Source organism: Dermacentor andersoni, chromosome 3 (assembly GCF_023375885.2).
Source record: "Dermacentor andersoni chromosome 3, qqDerAnde1_hic_scaffold, whole genome shotgun sequence".
Classification (NCBI taxonomy): domain Eukaryota; kingdom Metazoa; phylum Arthropoda; class Arachnida; order Ixodida; family Ixodidae; genus Dermacentor; species Dermacentor andersoni.
Window position 1 is genome coordinate 64,832,189 of NC_092816.1, and position 18,832 is coordinate 64,851,020.

General features: G+C 47.0%; 1 long non-coding RNA gene across 1 annotated transcript in view; it reads left to right on the top strand.

The window, feature by feature from the left end:
• The first annotated feature begins 16,174 nt into the window (after window positions 1-16,174).
• LOC126546541 (uncharacterized) overlaps window positions 16,175-18,832 on the top strand; it is a 30,745-nt gene continuing 28,087 nt past the window's right edge. The window contains exon 1 of the long non-coding RNA XR_008614935.2: window positions 16,175-17,426. This is a non-coding gene — a long non-coding RNA (uncharacterized lncRNA). The remainder of the gene's footprint in view (window positions 17,427-18,832) is intronic.

The following is an 18,832-nucleotide window of genomic DNA, read 5'->3' on the forward strand; positions in this document are numbered from 1 at the left end:
AACTTGCAGTAACTTATGCACCGTAGACAACTCATAGCGGATAGCTAAGCTGTCTTTGCTGCATGTGGCACCGATCTACGAACCACTTTCTTTCCGTGAATTAAAGCCTTCACTCCACTTCCCTCGAAGTAAAGATCCTCTTTCTCTTCGTCGAACCATGGGTCGAACCATGGGTCGAACTATAGGCACTGTTGTTTTCGCCAACATGACGTAACGTGTGCCCGCGTTCACGCTACGTCAGACTATATTTAGGCCCGAAATGCAGCAGCGGGCGCACACGGCGCCGGCGCGTCTGCGGAGACTGCGAGGTCGCACCTCTGGAATGCGCCGCAGTCGGCGGAAGCGAGGGCGACGCAAGCGCGCCTCTCGTGACGTCACGGGGCTCTCGCGCATGCGCAGTATGGAAGGCGCAGAAGCACGCGAAGCTCGGCCCCAACCCGCGTAGTGTAGCTTTACGCTACAAAACATGAAATGCAGAACAGTCCTTGCCCCCACATGGTGCCCGAGGCAGTCGTGATCCAGCAACGTGATGAACTAGGTCAGACAATACGGACAGTAGCTGTTAGTTGTTAATGATACAGCTGCTGAAACTGGCGCATGTGCTGAAATGCGTGTGCCATCGGCCGAGGGTATACTACGGACGACTCTCGTCACCACCGAGATGGCGACTAATCCGAACTTACTAATGCCAGTAAAATTGTTTACGTTTAGCAGTTTTTCTAAATATCAAGCTTGCTTAACTTGATTTTTGAGATTTTTCTTGCTTTACATGAAGGTCCTCCAACTTTAAGTTTTAGAAAAAATACTGACAATCATTAGGGCGTCATTAATAATTTATTCTAGTAGTTTTCCAACAGCCACTTTTCGTTTCGTATTCCAAAAGTGCCTGTGTCGCCACGTCATGACGCAGAGTGCGGTCACGTGGGTGCGGCACATGCGACGGTTTCGGCATTCGCTGCGGCTCGCTCAATTGCATCCTATGCTGCTACTCGTTCTGAATACCGATGCAGCCGCATAGCATATGACCGAGCGAGCGGGAGAGAGTGTCAAAACGTCACGATGGGGGTCGGGCTCCCACGTGACTACCTTCTTGATTTCAAGTTTCAGAACCTATAGCGATTCTATAGGACCAAGGAGGTACAGTGCAAGTGCAATATCAAGACTTTCGAAATGACTCTGCAAGTAACGTATATCATTGAGCCCTGTGAAATGGCTCCTGCAACTTATTTATTTATTTATTTTTTATTTATTTATAGAATACTGTCAATCCCCCATGGGGATTTTTACAGGGGTGAGCAACAAGTCACATCAATTAACACTACTAAAACATTCAATAAATGAGTACATAATGATTGGAGACTATTCAAGAATAGCAGTAGTACATTCATACATAATGATACGCACAACGAAACCAATGTACATCAACCAGCAGGAAAAAAAAAATGCAGGGTAGAAGGCATCATTCAAATACAGAATGCACAGAACAAAAAGTGTAGGCAAGTGCTTTCCTAGCACAAACTGAATCGGGATGGATTGCATGACGAAAGCAATTTGGTTACTTATATTAACAACATATTAGGCTCATGCAGCATGCTCAATTAAATCCATAAACTTTGCTAGTGTTGGCTGCTGTTTTGTGACTACATCCAGTGCATTCCATTCACGAATTGAGCGTGGGAAGAAAGAATAACGAAACGTATTATTAATAAACGGATATTCTACAAGTTCCCATGCGTGCCGTCTTCTGGTCGGTCTGGTATCACGAAATTTAAAGTAAGAGTCGGGGTTTATACGGAATGTTCTATGCAATAGTTGGTATACAAATTTGAGCCGAAAAAGCTTTGCTCGACTTTCAAGGGTAGCTAGACCAGCACGCTGTAACAGAGTAGTAGGTGAATCAAGGCGTCCGTATCTGTTAAAGATAAAACGCACCGCTTTCCGCTGCACCCTTTCCAAAATGGCGATATCGTTCGCAGTGTGAGGCAACCAGACAATACTGGCGTATTCCAAGACTGGGCGGACAAAAGTGACGTATGCAAGAAGCTTTGTTTCATGTGTAGAATACGACAAGGCCCGTTTAATGAAGAACAGTTTATTTAATGCTTTATTTGACACTTGACGCACGTGCTCTGTCCAGCTAAGATTAGTCGATATTATGAGACCTAGATATTTATACTGGTTTACACTTCGAAGTGGCACATCGTTAAAGTGATATGGAAAATCAAGCTTAGACGCTTTATTTGTAATGGACATGAATACGGTTTTATCAATGTTTATTGTCATTTGCCAGTCTATGCACCATTGAGCTATTTTATTCAAGGCAATATTTAATTTCACCTGGTCATCGTGGTGTCGTACTTCATTATAGAGCATGCAGTCATCAGCAAAGAGCCTGAGTTTCACGTCAGCATAGTTAGTTATGTCATTTATGAATAATAAAAACAAAACTGGAGCTAACACAGATCCCTGGGGAACGCCTGATAACACTGGGGCAAGGTCGGAGGAGTGAGAGCCGTACTGTACAAATTGGTAGCGGCCAGTTAAGTAATTAGTAATCCATTGGTAAATTGGGCCATCACCTAATATGTAATTAAGTTTAAGGAGTAGCTTAGTGTGCGAGACGCGGTCAAACGCTTTCGAGAAGTCGAGAAAAATGACGTCAGTTTGAATGCGCTCGTTAATGCCGAGGGCCAGGTCATGCAGTGTTTCGACAAGCTGTGTAACAGTGGATAATCCAGATCTAAAGCCATGCTGATTCATGTGGAGGATATTGTTCGACTCAATAAAACTTATGAGATATTTTAATACAATGTGCTCTAGGATTTTGCTGCAAGTGCAAGTGATAGAAATAGGCCGGTAATTAGAAGGAGACGCTGTATTACCCGATTTGAGTACGGGAGTAATTTTTGCGATTTTCCATTCACCCGGAAGGCAACAGTCTTTCAAAGATTTGGAATATATGAGATAAAGATATCTGCTGACTGGCTCCGCGTACCGGTTCAAAAAGCTGTTGGAAATTGCGTCTGGACCACTACTTTTCTTTTCATTGATGCCTAATAGGAGTGAAAGAATACCTGCCTCCGATAAAGTAGGCGTGCCTAGCAATCGATTGTCCCAATTGTAAAAGGAAGGATTCATTTGCGCAGTACCATTATGAGTTGTGAAAACAGAACAAAAATAGTCGTTAAATTCATGAGCTCTAGCCTGATCTAGCGCATCTGGTGAAGTTGGATTAGTGCGCTTTGCATTCATATACTGCCAGAATTTGTGAGGCGCGTTCTTAATAAACTCGTGCAATGTAGAGCCACAGAATTTGTTTAGCATTACGTACTTGTTCCTTAAGTAATCTAGTAAGGGAATTTACTTGAGAACGGTAGCCTGCAACATTCCGTTGCTTGCTAGTTTTTCGTAACCTCTTGATTTTACGTTTGGTATGAATTATTTCACGCGTGATCCACGGATTGCGTTTGCGAGTTGATTTGTACACAGTTGGTACGAAATTACGCATACAGTGCATGACATGAAACTTGAATTTTAACCAAACCGCATCGATACTATAACGTTCATCGGTACAAAAGTCATGAAATTCAGGGTACTCCTGTGCAAGGTACGTCATTATAGCGTCATCATTGGCTTTGTTAAAGGCGGGTATTTGCTTTAATTGGCCACGTATTGTAGGTGGGCTAGTGAGTGGCAATGAGCATAAGACCATATTGTGGTCGGATAGTCCATCAAGTATGTCTACTCGCGACTCATTTAAAGGTAGACTGTTACTCACAAATACAAGGTCCAAGATGGAGGATGACGTTCCCTGTACACGAGTTGGGGCGGCAACAAGCTGATCAAGGTTAAAGCCAAGCATGATGTCCAGTAGTATGCTTTGAGCTTTTGTTTGCATGTAACTTGCATGTATGCAAGTTGCTACGTAGTGTGAGGGGCACTGTCTCTCACAACCAGTGGTGCTTTGAAGTGAGTGTGGTGTTTCATAAGATCCGAAGTAGTCGACCGAAACGACAGATCCCGTCAGGCACGCATAAGTGGCTTGGAAACTTTATGCTACGAACACGCCACAGCCCGACTCGATTTCTCGCAGCTTTCATCGTGAGCGGCGTGTTCCGGTGCATGTGCGGGGAGCCCTCCATGAACGTGCCGGTGCTGGTGCGTCTGCCCCTGTACGACCCGCAATCGGGCCAGCGGTTTCCGTTCCGCCTGTTGTCAATGGCGCTCGGCCTGGCCACGCTCCTCCTCGGTTCGTACATGACCGCCGCGGTCTTTCGCAGAGGTTTGGTGCCAGAGCGGTGGGATGTGTTCCGTTGCTTCGTTCAGCCGTCACTGACGTACCAGCAAAGCAAGGCCTCGATCGTCTCCTTCGACCAGGGCAACGGCACCGGCAGCGTAGGAAACGAGAACACGGCCGGGGCCGCCACCAGCACTCGGCGTGTTTCGATCACTGATATGGCCAGCGAGAGAGACGCTACCACGACGCGAGTTTCGAAGGGCAACCGGAGGCTGTCGTGTGCCTCTGAGCTTTCCCGTGAAGCTCAAGACGGCACGCGACTGAGCGCAAGGAGAGTCTCGTTGGCCTTGTTTCGGACAAGCTCGCAGACGCGGTCGGATGGGGCCCTCATCGGTGCTCGGGACGTTTCGACCGCCAATAGGGCCAGTGAGAGAGCGAACATCTCCTCGGGGTTTTCCAATGATGAGTGCAGGCTGCCGGCGAAGCTTCCCGACGAAGCTCAAAATCGCAACTACCTAAGCACAAAGCCCCAGTCCGGACTGGGGCCCTTGGCCCCAGTCCGGAAACAGCCTTCGGGGATGCAATCGAGCTTGGCGCAGCAATCGTCCGGGACGGTGGGCAAGTCTCCCATGGGCGGCGCCGCCACAGAGGGGAAGGCGCCATGCAAAAGGTCTAAGTCTGCCGGCGCCAAAAGTGGCAGAAAGGAGAGGCACAGGAAGTCCGTCTAACACGGATCGAACTGATTGCGGCCAACTCGCCACGACAGCGGGCGTGAGGGCAACCGTGATTGTGCACCTGAGCACCCACTGTTCAAGAAGGCCTGTTTAGAGACATATTTTCACTGCGCCCTTTCTTTCTATTCTTTAATATTCTCACATTCCTCTTTGATGCGTACGCTACTCTTTGGTGGCTTTCGTAATGCAGCCTCCTATTTCATCATGTAATCGTCTCCGTCTAACGTGTCCCAAGATTTCTTTCGCAATTTCATAAATAATGGCCAGACTTCTACGAGGCTCAAATCAGCGCATGTACTGCGTCGTGAGGGGCCGTGCAGATATAAAACTGCAGATAAACCCTTGACATTAATTGCTTGGCACGCTGATTGGCGGATGTGACGGTATAAGTGTTGCTTTTCGAAAAATTTGCGTCGTTCTTTATTGAGACCGAGCTTCCGGCGAGTGTCATTTTTCAACGTGTTGCTTCGCCTACATGTCTTCGCTTCACCTCAACATGTATGTGTTCTGCATTTGTAACTGAATGAGACTGCACAAGCGCATCCGGTACTTTGTAAATATCTTCGTATTCGTAAAAGGAACTGTACCCACTTCAGCACTATATCGAGCCTCATCGGACGAGCCTAAATAAGCGTGTTCGTTTTGTCTGATTCTATACAATCCTTCAAGAACCTAAAGTACAGCTGCGCGTTTTAGCCTTTAATAGTGCCACCGAGACATTGGGTACTTGCACGTGGTGACGACGCAGTTCCTCGCAACGCAAGTTGCCGCGTGCGTGTCGCGTTCTGAACACTGGTTTCAGCAGCGTCCATAAGTAAATATGGACGGGCTATATTTTGTTTCAAGATCACTAAAATTGTCAGCAGAAGTATCGAGCTAACTTAAACACTTAATTAGCGCTGTAAACACACAATAAATGAGGAGAAATATCTTGGCAGCACTATTTTTTAACATTCGACTGTAAAACTTTCGGCGGGCCGTCATTATGTAAGGCATAACAATTACGTACTGCCTACGGCAGGCAACAAATCGTGTTGTTATAACGAACAATGTCTTTTCTACAGCGAAGCTGTCATATGGCTAGGATCTCGCGGATCGCGTCCGCGCGTAGACCAATTTTTCATACGTGGGCCGATCCCGCAGATTGTGCAATAATGGGTCGACCCGCGGCGGAGGTGAAGCAGGCGGTAAGCACTCCGCGTGCGCGGGCCGATCCCGCAGATTGCACAATATCCATCCCGCAGATTGTACAAAGTTTGCCGCGTATTTGTGGGATTTCAGTAAAAACTTCAGTTGACGGCGCTTTGTCTTTCTTCGTTGCCTTCCTATGAAGTCTTTTCGCGCTGATCGCCTCAAAAAAAAAAAAAAAAAAAAAAGTCCAACTTGCTAAGCAAACTATCCCGTGTACAGAGCGCGTCACGTGATGTCCAGACACTCTCTAGAGCAGAAGCCGATTTGTTAGGATTGAGAATTATCTGCACAAGTAGCAAAGCAGCTGTTTAATAAAATGTGTGTATTACAAAGGAAAGTTACTGCACTTTAAGTGCATTAGCGTTTGACCTCGTAGTTCTCTTCCTGTTCCACCATCAATGGGGCGGAGGACAAGAACAAGCTGGTGCGCAGGCTGATGTGAGGGAAGTGAAACTGTTGAAGAATTCACCGACGATTACGATAATCCCTAATGCGAAATTTTAGCGCAACTCTATACGTGTTTTCATTTCGCGATGTATTGGCTGGCGCAGATAATTTGCCTCATGCTGCACGTTGCAAACGGAGCTAAGTGTGGCGCGACTGCCTCGCTAATCGGGAGATCACGAGAGGCAGTGCATGGTTGACGTGTGGGCACGATTGACAGCAGCCGCCGCAGACAGACGTACCTCCGCTCATGCAGCACTTTCTTTCCATAAAGACGACGCGCACTACTCTGGCGCCATCTCGTAGCCAGCGTCGCCGCAAAGCCCGTCTTGCGCGGCACTGGGCTTTCTTCTCATGCTTTCGCCACACTCTCCTCCTCCGCTTTCTTCCTCGCGCTCTCTTCGCAATATTTGCGTTGCGCGTTCGCTTTCATCCTCCACTGTGCTCGTTCGCTCGGTTACGAGGAACAACGACAACGCTGACTCTCGCCGCAGTTACGGGCGCGTAAGAGCTGCGCTCTAAAAAAATAAAAATATATCTAGCAGTAGTACCACCATCATCCCTCTTCTTGCCCGTCTTTTATTTTAGAACACTGACATCCCTCGCCACACCTTGGTCACCAACTTAATATTCTGCTCCTCCACCTTTATGGATAGGCAAAAGAGAGCTACGCGTAGATTGCCACGTATGCTCATTATCTTTCCCGGCGACCGCTTCTCACCGGCTGACAAATGTTCAAAGTTGTCGCCCAGCGAAAGGCGCACCTTTCTGTATCTGAAATTTCTCGGATGTTATGGCTGGTTATAGCCGGTCCAGTAGCAATGAACCTTGTCTGATAAGATTGTGTGCGCGACACAAATTGTATAGTATTTTCTGTACGGCACGCGGACGCCAACGATCGATTATGTTGAAACCCTCGACGAATCATGCATAAAGCCGGTATGCTCGACCCGCAGATCAGCTATACGAGTCTGCTCGCCGCTATGTCCTCCGTGTTAGCGCAAGCTGCGCGGTCAGTGTTGGTCTTGAGCTTTCTTTTTGAGAGCACCACTGATCGCCCTTGTTACGTTGTGGGCTGCAAATCTTGCGATCGGCGCCATGTCAAGCTGCGACGTCGTGTCCCTCTGCAAGGCAACATGTGAGCGGAGTGGCTGCAGCGCATCCGACTTTCAGTATCCGATCGGCGACAACATCTACGTCTTTGCAGAGCGGTCTCTTCCCGCCGGAGGATTACTACAATAGAGATCTTTAGTTCTTGCGGTATTCAGGTGAACGGAAGCGCGAGCGGACTCGGCAAGGTAATATATACGCATGGTAGCGAAGCTCCCATAGAAACATATACGTCCTACAATGGCGGCTTGATGATGGTTTATTGGCATCGCTTTTGAAACAGGGCCGTGTCAAATAGTCACCTAGCTTGTATGAATTACTAACGCATGCTCTACTACTTTTTCATTCTAGCATCCTTGTATGCATCTTTTTAATGTCGTTTCTCTTTAACACTTGTCTATCTACCTTGTACTGCTTGCTACCTATGCGTGCTCAATCTTTTCCCTGCTTTTTTCCACCAGTTCTATAAAGGTTCGTTGCTTTCGTTGCCAGGTCTGGCGATCTTGAGCTGACAAGCGCAGATCATACATTACGCAGTAACGATCATGCCTGCCAAGTATTACATCGCTACGCGCCTAGGAAAGACCTGAAACTTCATTTCAAACCGTACACCATTTTCGTTTCTCCTCGCGGCCACCGCGCTCCAAGCCGGAGGATGACGTACATGTGCTAGTGCGCCTACGTATACGTGTTTGCACTGTGGTGTCGCTCGTGGTGACACGTGACTTCGAGAATTATATGTTGTTTGAATAGACGAAATAAAGCTTAGGAAACAAACGCACAAACCGAACCACTCGATGTTTTTTACTTCTCACGGCAGCAAGATTGTTGTTGTTGTTGTCCCGAGTGGCCGTGGCACATACCCACAGTGGGGGATTGGCCATGAATCGGGTGGTTCAATTAGGTGCACAAAAATAATAATAAATAATAACAAGGGAGTTAACAATTTGAGCGTTGGAGTTTAAAAGTAAACGTTTTGTGTTTGGAGAAAAAAGAAATAAGAAGAGACGCGGGTATAAGATATGATAGTAATTGTCATATGTAAGTGCCGCGAGTCGCCACTAGAAGATCGGAGCGGCCACCAAGCTCCGTGAAGGACGAGGGAGACAACGGGTGCACGAGCACGGCAGTACAAGAATGCGCTCGCAGTGTTCGAACCAGGCGGGCAGCAGTTCCGAGCTCCTGGGCTGAACGAGGCGAGGGTTCCTGCCCGGCGAGACGTCCGTGGCAAGGTGCGGAGAATCGCGGAGCCGAGCGCGGACGAGATCGATCGAGGAACCAGGACTCCCGCTGCCAGTGCTCGAGACGCTAGGTGACCCGAGGGCCGCCGGTTCCTGAGCTGCCGCACCTGAGCTGTGCCGAGCAGCGTTTGTCTGGCACAGATGTTGCTGTGCTAGACGAGGTCCTCACGTACGACCGCCGCACGTGCATTGCGAGTGGCGTTCGAGCTGGGCACCGAGGTCGTGCTGGACGTGCGACTGTAGCACGTCGGTCGCGAGCGGCGTTCGAGCCGGACATCGAGGGCGTGCGGAACAAGGCGTCCCCTGACTGCTGCCGCTGCTGCTCCTGAGCGTGCCGAGCCCGAGAACCTTATAATAATAATAATAATAATAATAATAATAATAATAATAATAATAATAATAATAATAATAATAATAATAATAAAATAGATAAAAAATAAAAGTGTTGTGGTTCGGAGGGAGAACGATCAGTCTTACATGGAAATCGATTGGTTTCTATGAGGTAATTTTGAATTGCCAAGCAAAATTTTCTGTGACTGAACCCAATAATGGAGGCTCCAGAAGATAGGATCACAGACACTGATAAATTTAGAGTAGTCGTTTTCTTATGATCGAAAAACGTCTGCAAGACAACAAGAAATGATCGATTGTCTCCGCTTCGCTACAGAATGAGCATAATGGTGAGGGGACCAGACCAGACCTGTGGAGGTGGAAGTTAAACGCAGGTATACGGCAGCGCCGCCTCGTGATGGACGATGGACATTCAATTTTACGTGTTCGGCAAAAATCTCTGCGCCAAGGGTATAGGTGATGTCAGTAATCCACAGATCTGGTAATTGCGGAGCCTGATACTCCCTGCATAATGACACTCCTGCGAAATCTAGCAGCAGTAACATGAGCAGTCCAAGGGAGAATTGGCAAGGGAGAATTGGGCCACTTATCGATGCCTTGGATAGTCTGCAATTTCATTTATATTTAGTCCTTTATGTCCAGGCACCCAAATCAGACGCACGCTTCTCAAGTAACCAGGTACCAATGATTGAAACGTCCTCATCACGCGAGAATCACTAGAAGCAGTAAGCTATGAGCACAATGATAACGAATCAGTGACTATCACGGCTGACGTAACTGATGGTCCTAATTTGCGTAATGCCAACACCACGGCCACGAATTCGGCTAAAAAGATTGGTATGAAATCTGGCAGCCGAGGAGAAAATGTCCAGTCGAGAATCGGGAAAATATTTCTACACCTGACTTTTCTTGACATTGTGAAGCATCTGTCGCAATTATGTTTGTGTGAAGGTTCTTCAGATGATCTTGTAATATACCGTCTAGAATACTATGTGTAAGTAATTTTGCATTAACCCGCCGTGGTTGCTCAGTGTCTATGGTGTTGGGCTGCTGAGCACGAGGTCGCGGGATCGAATCCCGGCCGCGGCGGCCGCATTTCAATGGGGGCGAAATGCGAAAACACCCGTGTGCTTAGATTTAGGTTCACGTTAAAGAACCCCAGGTGGTCGAAATTTCCAGAGTCCTCCACTACGGCGTGCCTCATAATCAGAAAGGGTTTTGGCACGTTAAACCCCATAATTTAATTTTGCATTATTAGGAAAGATGTCATCGAATTGAATATTCGTTGCAACAGCTCTGTCTGGAATAGGAAGTACATCGCATATGCACACGCCCAAAGAGTCAAGTAATATTTGCACGAACATAATTTGCGGAGTACGTAGTCGCGGCCAGATGACACCGAAGAACAACGCAGGTTGTGAAATAAAGAGTGTTCGGGCATGACGCAGCGGTGATTCATAAATCCTTAAGAACGTCTGTACTGTCAAAAGCTGGAACCTGCACGAAAGAGGAGGAACACGGGATTCCAGATAAATAATAGAATTTGCAACAAATTTAGGAAGACCTAAACACAGTCGTAGTGCTTCTCCTTCTAAGGAGGATTAGAGGACGGGACATGCAGGCGTGAGCTCCAGAGAAGAGCATGCAACCAAATTCTAATACAAGGCGAACGTACATAGGATATATCACTAGGAGTGTATCTCTTCTCAATCCTATTCGACGATTGCTCAGCCTACGCATTATGCCGATTGCACGGGTAGCTTTTCCAGTCACATGATCTATGTGTGGGCGCCAGTTGAGAGAGGCGTTATAAATAATTCCGAGGTATTTAACAGATTCCACCTGTGGTATGAGATGGTATGGTATGAGATGTGCACTATGTCACGTATCGGAAAAACGAGAACAGCACATTTGCTGGCATTGAGCATAAAGTGACTAACATTTAACCACCTCTCCAGAGCAAAAAGGTAAGCTTGCAGTCGTTGGTATAGCGTGTGGATGTCGTATGCAGATGCAAAGAACGCAATATCGTCTGCATCAACATAAGTAGTTACTTCTTGATGACAAGGTAGTGTGATCATGAGAATATTAAAAAGCACCGGGGAAAGGACTGAGCCTTGCGGTACGCCTCTTGTTTGTTTGTGCTTAGAAGAAGAAACGCCGCTTTCGTAGCAATATAATTCTCTTTCCCCTAAGAATGACTGAATCCACGCTACTATATACCCAGGAACACCACAGGATGTTAACCGATTGATCAATACAGTGCGCTCCATAGTGTCGTATGCTTTAGCGATATCGCGCGTCACTAAGGCAGCGTATTGCTTATGGCGTCCAGCGAGTTTTATTCGGCTTTCTAAGTTGACGTGGGCTTGCCAGATGGAGCTGCCGGCCCTGAAACCAATCTGACAGGGACTAAGAATGGAATTATCATTAATAAATTTCATGATACGAAGGTGAAGAAGCCTCTCAATGAATTTTTCTGCGTTTGATGTAAGCGCAATGAGCCTAATGTTCTCCAATACATACCTTCCTTCTTGCTTCTTAAGAACCAATATTACTTTGGCGAGCTTCCATTGCAACGGAATCCAAACATATTTAATTGAATAATTCACCAGGTCTAAAAGAACGGTAGGCGATTCCTGTGACAATATTTTTAACATTGCATTTGTGACACCATCAGGGCCAGGGGCTGAATTCGGTAAGCATAGTGCAGTCTCATTTAGTTCAGATAAGGAAATTGGAGTAAAGCCATCTGAAGGATCTAATGTAGAATGAATAGCCGGAAGCCGGGCCGTAAATTGATTTTCTAAGCCTTTAGAAATCTCTTCTAGGGAGGCGCTCAGTTCTTGCGGGGTCAGAACAATTTAGTCTAATGTTAAGGGTGTTGGTAGCACCTTCCTAGCATGAATGAATGCAAATAAAGCACGCTTACTTTTTGAATTTGATAGATAATCGTAATGCCTAATATCGTATTCCCCTTTGGCTCGATTAACAGCACGCTTAAATACACCATTGTGAAACTGATAATTTTTGCAATTTGTCGGGAACTGATTATGCAGAAGCATTTTCCAAGCGGCCTTTCTTTTTCTATAGTCCCACGTACACTCATTATTACACCAACGACAAGCGGTGCCTTTAGCCGAAGGGATGACAAATTCAGCTTGCTTCCGGGAATCCTCTAGAATTGAGCAAATGGTTGAAGTGATTTCCTTATCATTGGCATTGGCAAGTTTCGAAACGGCTGAACGCAAGAAAGTCTTAAATTCCGTATGATCCAGAAATGTACGTGCCTGGTATTCCAAAGATGTTATTGGACAAGTGATTTCAAATGATACAGGAAGATGATCACTGTTGGTTGCCGAGTCGTGGAACGTAAGCGGGGATGCGATCGTCGGCGTTTGTGCGCTGTCCAAAGCTGTCGGCAATCTACAAAGACGGTTTAAACGCGTGAAAATTTTCCCGGTTCATGCAGTACGTGTAGTGACCTTCATCTGTGCGCCATCCGCACACTACTCGTAACCGAAGTCGTAAAGGCGGCGAATTCCGTCGGCTACGTGAGACGGTCGGTTTCTCGCTGTGCGCGAGAGAAGTGGGGAGCGTAGCGTCCTGGCGTGCGCCGGCTTTCCAGCATATGCAAACTCTACATTTGCACTGCGTTATGGTAGCTACATGCAGGCTTAAAGGAAGGGTCTCTTGCATTGTGGTTTTCCTCATCTTTATTTTGAAGTGCGCCACTCGATGCTACAAGTTTTTTTATGTTTTATTTGGCGGGAGCCGGAAGCCTTCTCGAGGCAAACGCTTTCTCGGCGCTCCGAGGACGAAGAAAAAGGTGCCGCGCCAATTTTCTTACATATTTTGGCCACAGAGGACTACACATGTATCCTACAATGCTTGAACTTAAATAGGACCAAGCGAACGCGTCTGCGTATCACGTCTTCACACGTACGAGCTTTCTGAGTAGAACTACGCGCGGCGCGCCGTCTCCCATTGCGAATTTCGCAATAGCGTAGCCGCAGTCTCGATATGTGATATGATGGGAGAGCTGCGCACGAGCCTAACCTTGAAACGCTTTTTTAGTACGGTGCCGTTTGCTACCGTTCTCGTACAAGCGCCGTTTAATTCAGGCGTAACGCCTCACTGTTACCAAAAACCGGCACACCAGCTCAAACTCCATTTATCTGAAAAAAGCATTGTAGCAATCACTAGCTTACACGTATTAAACTACACTGAACAATGGTTCGCGCAGTGAGGTTCTTATCTCAAGCTTCCTTCTTTTCGCGAAAGCTGGCCTTGACAGCGGTGACGAGCTCCTTGTGTACGCGAACACTGACGGCACTGCGCCGGGCCTTAGACGAGCCGACTTGACTGGCAAACCCAACGCACGCATTAATGATAAATTCTGGTGATAATCGTCGTCACGGAAGTGGTTGGAGCACAGCACTGTTGTTCTTGAGGGCTTGAAATTCTTTCGCTTCACAGCAGCCTCCCACTTCGTTAAAAGCTTCTTGTCTTGTGGGAAGGAATGGAAGACAACATCGTCGCGGCCGCTGGTGTTCGTGCAACCGTAGGCTGCACAGAAAGCCGGCATGATCTGCCCACCACTTCAGTTGATGCTGCGCACGTTGACTACCACTCTACATACACGCAGACGCACCAACAAAGGAGTGCAGGGTCGATCGAAGCAGATTACGATGGCACGCACGCAGAAATAAGCACGGTCAGGCACGGTCGCGGAGGCTGCGAAGGAACGGAACACTAGTGTTGACGTCACAACACGGCGGTTTCCGGTCTCCGCTCGCATCGTCAGCGTCAGCAGCAGGGCGCGGCATTCGACGGGGGCGGAGCTACAGCGCAATCTTAACCGACGATTACGTCGCTCCTAATTGAAAAAAAACCCCCAAATTTTACCTACATGGTTTATAAGGTTCCCGCATCCGTATATGAGCGTCTTATTGAATTCGACAGACTCTTCAGCTTCCCTTTAACAATATTTCTAAAACGCGTCCAGAGTTCTTGTACATTTGTTAGTTCACTGAACGTATGAAACTGGCATTCTAGGAAACCTAGTACAGCAGGATCATTTGCGCGTGTATAATCCTTAAAATAGGTAGGTTGTGGTTTTTTGTATTTTCGTGTGGTTGAATTGGGACAGGTTAGAATAAGCGCTTTGTGATCTGAAATGTCAGTCTCGATGGACACGGAAGATCCTTCTAATGTACTGCTTATAAGAACTAAGTCAAGTAAAGATGATGATGTTGAAGTGATACGGGTCTTATCAGTTACCATTTGGTTCAGTGAAAACGTAAACGGCACGTCTAGCAGTGATTCTGAACTTGCGACATCACGGCCGTCATGTGAGCGGTTGTTCCAGTCTATTCCGGGAAGGTTAAAATGCCCGGCAATAATAAGTTTTCATGTAGAATTAGTATGTTTTGAAAGGTAATCATGAATCTGATCGATGAAGTCAGTTGTTGCATTTGGGGTCCGATAAACGCCCCCTACAGTTATGTTCTTGTAACAATACGTTATTTTGCACCATAAACTTTCACGGTAGGGAATGCCATCAAGTTCTAAGGACTTTATATTATGTTCAATTGCTATCGCGACACCGCGGCCTCTTGATCCTCTGTCTTTACGGAACAGTCCGTATGAAGGAGGAATAACTTCAGAATCACGTACAGCAGGGTTAAGCCACGTTTCTGTTATTACTAAAATGTGAGGTTGATAAGACAGGATTGGGTCCTCTAATTGATCAAGTTTATTTACCACACCTCGGACATTTAGGGAGAGGATTCATAGAGTTTTGGTACTGGGCTGTCATTTTGAAACTTCCTTGTTTTTAGAGGATTTCAGCGAAGTCGAAATGGAAAGGGACAATTTTGAAAGACTTGTTTCTGCGGTAATTCAGTCCTAATATTCTTCACTGGGTCCCAAGTATACACTTTCTCATCGATTCTCAGTTTGTCGAATGTTAGCCTAACTTTTGCTCCGTTTGCCCTTTCATTTACCGCTGAATGCCACAAGTGCGTGCGCAGTTCCCTTGCTCTCTTAGATAAATCTTCGTAAACAGCTAATGGTGTGCCTTTCAGTTTGTAGCAGCAAGATAAGATTTTGTTTTTTTTTGGCGTAATCAAACAATCTAAAGATGATCGGGCGTTTTCGGTTACTTGTGCGGGTGCCTATCCTGTGAATTCTTTCAAGGGTTTTCACTTCAATGCCCAGCGTTTCTTTTAAAATGTTATTTCTCACTATATTTTCGAGTCAAACTATATCTTGGTTACGTTTTTCCGTTACACCGTAAATAATCACGTTGTTCCGTCGACTTTTATTTTCTAAATCGTCCAATTTCAATGGAAGGTCTTGCATTTGGTATTTCGTGGTGTCATATTTATTTTAACGTTCGGCCAACTTCTCTTTGCAATACTTCAATCGTTCCATGTCGTTTTCAATTGCGGCAAGCCTAGTTTCCATGTTATCAACTGTTCGCTCAACCTTTTTCAAGTTAGTCACTAGTTCTTTTAACATTTTGTTGGTTTTAGATTGTTCTTGCAGAATTTGTTTCAGAAGGTCGTTATTAGGACGAGTATCAGATTCTGAGTCTGAGGTCGGACCGGGGTTAAGCTCGACATCGCCCGATGTTAGTAGCAATAGCTTAAATACATCATAGCACTCAACAATCAAGACAGCGAGAAAGTGTGGATTTGGAAGCACCGTCAGCGTTACATCATTGTCCCGCAAAGAGGGTACAGTGTAGTTGTTACTGACTTACACAACGAAAAGAGTATACGAATAAGCATGGTCGTCTGGTCGGTGCCACCAAGTCCACTGAAGCAGTTGGGGTCATGGGTCGGGTTTATATATTGCCGAGTGCCTGATAAGGTTGACGTGACCGCATCGTCGGTCACGTCACCTTGTGACGTGAGTTCGAGGGTGTCGATCGTGATTGGAGTCTGCGCAGATCTGTTGTCCGATGTTCTGTCATCCGAAGCCACTGGCATTGTTCCGTTTGCGTGCATATGTGGGGCCTGCCCGGTGGTAAGGCCGTTTGCCCACAGCGCAATCTGCACAACGAAAAGAGCAGGAATAAGCATGGTCGACGGGTCGGTGCCACCAAGTCCACTTCAGGCAGAGTGGACTTCGTGGCAGAATACTCCCTAGAGCAGAGGCAGAACACTCTCTAGAGGACACGTAACAACTTCCAGCGTATAACGAAAATTTGCTATGGGGCCTGATGAAGGGCATTTCAAATGCGAGCACTTCTGGAAGGTGTACGTTACCTATGGGTTTAACTGGATGAATCGTTTCGCATGCCATTAGGATGTGCTTAGTGGTGTCCGGATTTTTGCTGCAGTATACTCATACCTCGTCTAGTTGCGAGTATTTGGTTCGGTATGCTTTCGTCCTTAGGCAACCAGCTCGAGCCTCAAATTGCAAGGGATTCGTGTTATTGTACAGATTTTCCATTTTGTTTTTCTTTTCTTCTGTGACGAGTGTCCTGGACAGAGGAAGCGAACGAGCCAATCCCCGTGAGTGGGTATGCGCCAAACTCATCAAGGTCATAATGATCGTCATCATCATCAAGTGAACGAAGTGGTGCGTGATGGTGCGCGGCGGCGTGGCACGCGAGGGGAGCGCGCGCCAGGGTTCGAATTCGGACGGCACGGCAGTACGAGAACGGGCTTCCAACGACTCGGTTCAGTATCCAGCGGCGACCGAGACGGCTGCCGGTCCAGCTTTGCGCCTGCCTGTTCGTGGAATGCAACCGGGTCAACTCACGAGCGGCAATCGGTCCGCTCGGCAGACGTCCGAGGCTCATTGGAACTGGCGAGTGACTCCCGCGGCTGACGGTCCGCCCTGTTGGCCGAGCCTGTGGTCCTGCCTAAGGCCCACCGCCGTAACAAGACAACGTTGCTGCTCGCGTGGCCGCCAGCCGTGCTGACGACCCTGTACGAGGGCCGGAGCCAGTGGAGGTCGCCGCGTACGGGCCACTCACGCTCTTCGAGCCCAGAGCGGCGAGCATCTTTCCCTTCCCCGGCGCCGCGGCGAGGCAGGTTCGTCTGACGGCACAGCCGGGGTCGTTCGGTCTACCATGGAACTTCGCCGTGGCACAGCGCGTGGGTGAGTCGCCTGTCGAATGAGAGGGGACATTGGAGAGTTTTAGGTTAGGCAGACGCTAGCATCCCATAACCTAAAACTCTCTACTTCGAGTCGGCGAACTCTATCGCATGGCCACGGACGATTAGAGGCGCACCACGAAGCCGGCTCTACATTTAAGTGGTTTCGGTGCTCTTGTGTTCAAGTGCGTGTGTAAAGGCCAACCAGATATACTGCGGATAAAGGCAACGTCGGGTCGACTGTCGACCAGTCGAAACCCCGACCTTTAATTGGAGCCGAACCAACGACCTGTGGGGTTAAGGCACAGGTAACTAAGCACCAGGTAATTAACATAGAGGTAATTAGGGCACTTACCAACGACCTTTGGTGAGAGCCGAACCGCCGACCAATGGTGTTTTCAATTTCGTTAGAAGAAAGTGTAAAGCCGACGCGGAGAAGCGTCAGCATGACCTGATTGTTAATAAAGGTACAGTTAAGAGAGGCTTAATTAAGGCGCTCGAACCCAGGACCGCACATGGAAATATGAGTGAACTGGCCACATGTACAAGTTGGATTCTAATTGGCACATTGAAGGACGAGATTCGAACACACTACCTTCGGTGTTGAGGCCTAGTTAATTAATCCACGGTTAAATAAAATAGAGTTAATTAAAGCACTCGAACACACGACCTTTTCTGGGAGAAAACAAGTAACGAATAACAACGCATTAGAATGGAAATGTCAAATAATGCAATTAATGTCTTGAGAGCGGGCCGGATTTCGCCTTCATTCTCTTTGGTGTAAAGTGACTCTCAGCTCACATGTTACCTCATATGCAGAGCAACATGCAGTACAAATGAAGCGTGAGTGACAGCATTCGCCACAAAAACGAGTCACAATCCACCAGGAATAAACCCAAATGTATTTAGAGCCCTCATTCCATAGCGGCAAGCACTACACCGGGGAGCCTTGAGAGTTTTGCATGAATTCAGACCAATTATTTCACGGACATTTTGAACTAAGCACGACATGCATGTATTCTTAGGATCAGCACATATCGGTTATTTCGGTGTTAAGATAAGACCAACATTATTGAAATAATTCACAAAAACCACACTTTAATATTCATTGACACAGCACGCGCGTCGCCTGTAGTTTTTCTTTGGAACTGAAGATATAGCTAAAATATATTCTTTAGTGAAAAGCAGTTAAAAATAGTGACTGATCAAATCCTATAATATTAATATTGCCGGATAATAATATGCCGGATGATAATATTAGTGTTACCGGATTCGAGACCCTCGTTATACAATAAACTACAAAAAAGGGGGTTAACCGAGGGGCCCGATTTTTATTAGTCACACTATATGAAGCCAACAAACACTGACACCAAGGACAACATAGGGGGAATTACTTGCGCTCGATAAATG